This window comes from Petaurus breviceps, unplaced genomic scaffold (genome assembly GCF_028583685.1).
Source record: "Petaurus breviceps papuanus isolate PSGF00001 unplaced genomic scaffold, PetGlider_PUasm1.0 173, whole genome shotgun sequence".
Classification (NCBI taxonomy): domain Eukaryota; kingdom Metazoa; phylum Chordata; class Mammalia; order Diprotodontia; family Petauridae; genus Petaurus; species Petaurus breviceps.
The window spans coordinates 29,313,496-29,321,529 of record NW_027185759.1 but is presented as its reverse complement, the minus strand read 5'-3'; the positions used below and the strand labels follow the sequence as shown (position 1 = coordinate 29,321,529).

The following is an 8,034-nucleotide window of genomic DNA, read 5'->3' as shown; positions in this document are numbered from 1 at the left end:
CCTCCTCCTCCTCCTCCTCCTCCTCCTCCTCCTTCTCCTCCTTCTCTCTCCCTTTTCCTCTCTGTCTCTCTGTCTCTGTCTCTCTCTCTCTGTCTCTGTCTCTCTCTCAGACACACACACACACACACACACGCACGTACACACACACTTTACAGAGGGGGAAATTGGGACCCAGAGAAGCCCCCTCTCTCACCCAAGATCACATGGGTAGTAGGCTAAAGAGGTGGAATTTGACCCAAGGTCCTCTGTCTCTAAATCCACTTCTCTTTTTTCTGGGGGAGAAGGGGCTCTATTTGTATCCCCAATATTTAGGGCAGGATCCAGTCATAATTAGTGCTTCATATGTGCTTGTTAATTGACTGCTGTTTTATTCTTTTCATTGCACCCATATAAGAGTGTGAAAAACATGGGAAAATAAGATTATGGGGCTTCTTATAGCCAGGATGGTACCTGTCTGATTGCTCTATGAAGGAAACTATCCTTGTTTTCATGGCCAGGGCTAGTTTGTCCACTAAGAATTCACATTTTTGTAGAATTTTTGGGTTTCCAAATAATTTTATCACAATAATCCTGAGAAGTAGGTAGTATAAGGATTGTATTCTCCATTTTATAAATAAGGAAACTGAATCCCAGAGGTATTAAGTAATTTGATTAAAGGCATATAAGTACTTAGTAGAAAACTCCTGACCTCTTGAGTCAAAATCTGGGATTATACCATATTTACTATCACGTTCTTCCTACAAAGGGCTAATTTTCCTTATCACTTACCATCACTAAGTACACACTAAGACCTTAGCATCTTCTGCACAAGGTTAAGGAAAGGAGAAATAGAATGGATGATGGAATGTGCCAGTTCTACCCATTAGAAAATGATTAGCATGGGGGTGGCTAGGTGGTCCAGTGAATAGAGCACCAGCCCTGGAGTCAGGAGGACCTGAGTTCAAATCCAGACTCAGACACTTAACACAAAATTAGCTGGTTGATCTTGGACAAGTCACTTAACCCCAATTGCCCTACTTTCCCCCTCCAAAAAGCAAAAAAAAAAATTGGCAAAGGGTCATGAATAGGCAAGCTAACAACTAATTATTCTAGATTCTCAATTTGGACTGTAGTCCCTAGTCTATAAGGCCACTTTTGAAAACTAAAATACAATTAGATTAAGACCCCTTGCTCTACAGGGCATGCTGTGGTGTCATGTCAGTGAGTTATTCAGTCAATAAGCAGTTATTAAGTGCTTCCTATGTGATGGACATTGTACTAAGCATCACGGACATAAGGAAAGGCCCACCAACTTCATGTCCTCAAAGAGTTCACAGTCTAATGGGGAAGCCAACATGTAAATAACTAGACACATAAAGATTCAGAGAGTTAATAGAAAGTAATCTGAGAAGGGAAGGCACTAGCCACCTTCTGGGGAGAGGTCTCCTACAGAAGGTGAGATTTAAGCAGTTCTGTGAAGGAAGTCAGGGAAACTAAGAGGCAGAGTTCAAGGGGGCAAAGCATTTGGCACAGCTAGTTCAAATATAGTCACAAAGTAGAGCATCCCATGTGAGGACCAAGAAGGAAGCTAGTCTGGCTTTGGGTGGATGGGAGTAAAACGTGAGATGCTTGTAAAGGGAAAAGAGAATCATAAAATAAAGAACTTAAGGGTCAAATGGACAGCTTTCTATTTGATCCTAGAAGTAATAAGGAGCCACTGAAGTTCACTGAGCACTAGGGCAGTATGATTAGATATTCTCTTTAAAAAAGTCACCCAATTAGAGAAGGGAAAGACTTGAGACCAGAGGACCAGTTTAAAAACTATTGCAGGGGCGGCTAGGTGGCGCAGTGAGTAAAGTGCTGGCCCTGGAGTCGGGAGGACCTGAGTTCGGTTCCGGCCTCAGACACTTAACACAAAAAAATACTAGCCATGTAACCTTGGGCAAGTTACTTAACCCCAATTGCCTTCCAAAAGGCAAAAAAAAAGCTATTGCAACAGTGCTGGCAAGGGGTGATGAGGGCCTTAACTGTGGAGGTGACTGTCAGTAGAGAGAAGGGAATATATGTGAGGGATGTTGTAAATATAGAAATGGCAATATTTGGTAATGGATTTGATATATGGGACGAGGGAGAGTGAGGGGCAGGGAATGACAATGAGAGAACAGACCGATGACTGGGTGGGATGCTCTTCACAGAAACAGAGAATTTCAGAAGAAAGGAGGGCTTGAGTGGAAAGATCAGGAGTTCTGTTTTGTACATGGTGAGTTTGAGATGCTTATGGGGTGTCCAGTTGGCAATGTCCAAAAGGCAGTTGGTGATTTGGACTTGGAGCTCAGAGAGACTATGGCTAGATTTTTAGATCTGGAAGGTATCTGCATATCACTGAAGTCTTGGTTGGAAAAGACATTAAGAGACTCCATTGTAACACTATTTTATTTTAATTTTTAGAATCTGTCTCCATTTTTCTTGCCTATTTAGGAGCGAGGGTGCTATGCTACTTAATATTGGGCATATTGTTCTTTGTTTAGTTACATTCATGTGTGCATACCTACCTTATCCAAAGGAACAAAGGCCCCCAGGGAGTAGGGAAAATATCATACCTACTTAGGTCCCTGAGCAGCACCATTCCCTACCTACATATCCTTAATTCCTTCAATGTCAGTCAATATTATTTAAGCCCCTATTATGTGTGCTAAGTGCTAAGGATACAAAGGAAAAAAAATGATGAAACAAGTCTTGCCCTCAAGAAGCTTACAATCTTTTGGGAATAAACAATATGCATCCAGCTAAGCAAACCCCAAATATATTCAAAGCAAATCCTATGATAGCTCATGTTTATATAGATCTTTAAGTTTTACAAAATATTCTTCATATATTATCTTTGTTTCTCACAATAACTTTGTGAGGAAGATACTATTATTATCCTCATTTCTCAGACCAGGAAACTGAAGCAAACAGAGGTTGTGACTTCTCCAGAGTCACAGATAGTGATTGTCTGAGATTGGATTTGAACTTGGGTCTTGCTGACTCTTGGTCTAGCACTGTATGCTTCTCTCTTTCCCCTCAAAACATTATATTTTCTATTCTGTGTGTATGTTGTATCTCCCAAGAGGCATTTTTGAGGATAGAAGTTGATTTCTTTTTCTGCTTCCATATGCAACACCTACCACATAGTAGTCATTCAAAATGCATCTTAGATTGAAACAAAGACAAGGGATAATGTTCGGAATTAATTTAATTCATAACTTTGCAATTTCAAATTTTGGAGATTTCCCCAAAGAACTGCATACCCAAAATATCCTTTTGATTCTCCACAGATGTGGATCTACACTTTTCTTAGAGACTTTAGACTTCTAAGTCTCCATAAGGTTCAAGGACAAGAAGTCTAGTATCCTCAGTAGACAGGAAATGTCTATTAATTTCAGTGCTATGGTCAAGGATGGTACTGCCAATGAAGGACTCCCTAGTAAATGGCTGACTGGCCTTTTGGAAGAAAAACCGGAATCTCTGAGGGATGTCAAATCGTTACCCAATTCATTTCCTCTTCTAAAAAACAAAACAAAGAAATATGTTCTTGAATCCTCAATTAAGCTAGGAAATCAAAGCAAAAAATTAAAGGCTTCTGTTAACTCTATACATTTCACTAGATTTCTATTCCTCTTTTTCTCCATCAAACCAGTAAACTTTATAGAATTTTTGAACTGGAAGGGATACTGAGAGATCATCTAACCTCATTTTAAAGCAGAAGAAACTGAAAGTCAAGAAATTAATGATTTTTGAGGTCACTTAGTTCATCATAACAGAAGCAAGACTACAGTACAATTTAATAGGCTTTGGAAATAGAAAGGAAGTACTAGACCATTCCTCTTACTGCCCACTACAGGAAACTTCGAGATCCAATGATGTCACCCAGGTCACAAATGGAAAGCACCAGAGTCAGGATTCCATCCAGTTTTTCTGACTGCACATCTAATGTTTTCTTTCTGTGGCTAACTCTAGATCTTAGGTCTCTCCTCTGAGCCTATTTCTTTTTTTTGTTATATTTTTAAGCATTAAAAATATGAAAATCTTTTGCTTTTAAAGTAGCTTCATTACAGAAGATATCCCTTCTCCACTACCCAGAAAGCCATCCTTTATAACAAAGCATAAAAAAGGAAGAGAAAAAAAGAAGTTTAGCAAAACTCATGAATCCATCAAGCATGACAATGTATGTGATGTTCCACACATAGAGGTTTCCACCTCTACAAGGAAGGGAGGGAGGTGCATTTTTGTTCCTCTTCTTCAAGGTTAAATTCAGTTATTCTCAGACCTACCTCCTTTTCTAGTCATTTGGCAGTTACTAAAACGTTTTTCTTTCCTAAAATTGCCATACATGGAAATGGAAGCTAGGGAACAGTTCAGTATAGACCCAGTACTTCATTGTTTCTATAATCTGAGATCTCAAGTCTCCTGATATTCCCATGGTTTTTATTTATGGTGTTAAAATAGTGAAGACTAAAAAGAAATGCCTCATTCCCTGAAACTTTGCATACAACTTGGTGACCATAAATAAGCACATAATTTGGATGGATGAGTTGGCAGTGTTCCCACTAACCAAGTTCATTTAGGAGCAAATAACACATTACAATTTGTCTCAGTGAGCAAGTCCAAACCAGAATGAAAATCGCTTCAGAGCCTGGATTACTTTTCACAACTTTAGAGGAGGGCTAACTGAAAACATTCAGCTTTATTTTATGCATTCCCAATATTACCTAAAACTTCATTTCATGACTTTAAAAATATTAGGCAAGAAATGGAAGATAAAAAACCCATTTTGGAGTTTGAGTATAACTATCATTTTTACGCAAAATTTAAGTCCCTGCAGAAACTATAATTTTACAACCTCTTGCATGATAAGCTACTGAAATTCTGACTTCCTGTGTTCTTGACTTGTTTGTAAATTAGAGTTTACTAGTCACTGTGTAGGCTGAATTCCCCAATCTATTTCATTAAATTTGAAAGGTAAAATTCTTGAAGCAACAGAGGGTTATTGTATATTGATGTTGCTAAATGGCTTAGAGATGTCCCAATCATCATAGGAATAGATAATAGATTGTGGGAACAAAGCTGAAAGAGATCCCAAAGGCCATTCAGTCTGATCCCTTTCATTTACTGATAAGGAAACTGAGATCCATAGAGGTTTAGTGACTTTTCCAAGGTCACACAGAGAGTATCAGAGAGCATCTGAAGCCAAGCACTCTGATTCCAGAGCCATTGCACTTTCTGCTGTGGCTTTATATAGGTACAATTAGTAACAACAATGTTAAGTCATATCCTAGAAACACAAAAAGCCCCTCCTGGACTTCTGTCCATTGAAAATGGTAAACCGAGGAATTTACTCTCTTCTGTTCTTCTCTCCAACAATGCTGGGGCTGTTTTGGTGGAGCAGGATAGGACATGATTTTACATCAAAGGAATCCAGGGAAGATGAATATAGGGGTTGTTGTTGAGGTGTGTCTGATTATTCATGACCCCATTTAGGGTTTTCTTGGCAGAGATACTGGAGTGCTTTAGGCCATTTTCTTCCCCAGCTCATTTTACAAATAAGGAACTGAGACAAACAAGGTTGAGTCCAGTGTCTGAGGTCAGATTTGCACTTGAGAAGATGAACCTTCCTGATTCCAAGCCCAGTGCTCTATCCACTGCACCACCCAGCTGCCCTCCATGCAAGGGAGGTGGGCTGTATTAACACATCTTCCTGGTTCACCTGTTCAGGATTAGCTTCAAGCTTATAGTTGTAAGAACAACAATCCACAGCACCCTTTAAGTTCAAATCAATTCACTAACCAACATCAGGTACCCACTGTGCTATAAGTGCTCTTCTAGGGGCTACAAAGACAGAACTAAACAACCATTGCCCTCAAGAAACATACATTCTAGGGGCAGCTAAGTGTCACAGTGAGCAGAGCACCAAACCTGGAGTGAGGAGGACCCAAGTTCAAATCCAACCTCAGACACTTGACACACTTACTAGCTGTGTGACCTTGGGCAAGTCACTCAACACCAATTGCCTTGCCTTCCTCCTCCAAAAAAAATTCACATTCTATACCCAAGGGGGCAGCATGGGTGATTGGCAGTAAGGGAAGAGGATACAGCATTGACATATATGACTTACAACACTCTTGGCATGGAAACTTTACTCCATCAGCAATTCATCTTTGAATTCCTGTTTTTGAGAGTTGTGTAGGGCTGTGAGATGTTACACACATACTGTTTGTCAAATGTGAGATTTGAATACAGATCTTATTGACTCCAAGGTCAGCCATCTATCCATCACTGAATGCTGTCCTCTCTCTCTCTCTCTCTCTCTCTCTCTCTCTCTCTCTCTCTCTCTGTCTCTCTGTCTCTCTCTCTCTCTGTCTCTGTCTCTGTCTCTCTGTCTCTCTCTCTCTCTCCACACACACACACACAAACACACACACACGTGTGTGTTTGTGTGTGTGTGTGTGTTCTAAAAACTGGGAAGATCAGGAAAGAAGCTGAGGATTCCAAGAACCTGAAGTAAGAAGGAAAATCATTCCTGGAATGAGGGATAGTCTATGCTAAGCCACAAAGGTACCATGATGGGCTATTGTGAACAGGCTTTTTATAACTTAAGCCCATAAGGAGGTCAGTGTGTGCTTGGTTGTCTCTACTCCTGAATCTCTGAGAAATTGTGGTTTCCCCAGAGTCACATGGTTCTTCTCCCCTTATTCAATTCAATTCAATAAATATTTATGAATCACTTACAATATTCCAGTGTTCCAGGCATCGTGCTAAGTGCATATTTTCTTCTCTCCTGTCTTGGACATCATTCTCTACTATCTCCTCCTTCACACCAGTCTCTGATGAGTAAGTGGCCCTTCTTGTCAAATCAAAACCCACTACATGCACACTTGAGCCCATCCCTTCCCACCCCCCACAAATTGCCGCCTCTGCCATCCCCATTCTTTAATCACTGGTCTTTTGCTCTCAGTGGCCTCTTTCCCTGTGATCTATAAGCACACTCATGTCTCACATTTCTCTCACGTCACACTCATGTTTCCTTGAAGGAAAAAAAAACACACACATTTAATCCTACTTTCCCTGCTAACTTTCATCCTGTATAGTTGCTAAATTTGTCAACAATTTTGCTTCCAACTTCATTGTTCAACTGAAATTTCACACATCAAAACCAACGATCTCTTAATTACCAAATTCAATGCACTTTTCTCAATCTGATCTTTCTTGCACTCTCTGTAGCATTTGACATAATGATTACTTTTTCCTCTTATACATTCTTTCTGCTTTGGGTTTCTTAACCACTCCTTCTTAAGTCTCCTTTTCTGGAAATTCATCCATGTTCTCCCTACTTACTAAGAGTGGGTGTCCCACAGATCTTTGTCTTGGGCCCTCTTCTCTTTCCCTCTTTACTATCTCTTTCAGTGAGCTCATTAGCCCCTACAGTTTAATTATCATCTCTATGCTGATCACTCTCAGATCTATGTATGTATCCTTAGTCTTTCTCTTGAGTTAAAGTTTATGCATCACCAAATGACTATCAGACATTTCTAAATAGACATACCACAGGCATCTCAAACTCAACATGCCCCCACAAAACCAAAACCAAAATAAATAATATATATCTCTCCCTGCAAATCCTTCCCTCTTCTGAATTTCCCTACTACAGTTTAAGGCATTTCCATCTTCCCATTCAAAATTACTTTCAAATTCAGTGTCATTCACTACTTCTCATTGTCACTCACCATTCATATCCAAACCATTGCCAAATCTTGCCATTCCTAACTTCTGGAAATCTCTTATATTTGTCCCCTTCTCTCTCTGATCATGTACCCATGACTTTTGCTCTTATCCTTATAGACCTCCACATTGAAATTCCCTTGTAATAGGTATCTCTGAAGTAATTCTTTCCTTACTCCCATCTATCCTTTACTCAGCTGACAAAATGATTTTGCTGAGACAAAGATCTAATCATCTCACCTCATTGAATAGCAACGGTTACCTATTACCTTCAGGATCCAATGAAAGCCCTTTGTT

General features: G+C 39.8%; 1 protein-coding gene across 1 annotated transcript in view; it reads right to left on the bottom strand.

Annotated features, from left to right (window-relative positions):
• The window catches only part of LOC138157760 (EGF-like and EMI domain-containing protein 1), a 697,376-nt gene that overhangs the window by 179,106 nt on the left and 510,236 nt on the right, over positions 1–8,034 (bottom strand). The window lies entirely within an intron of this gene.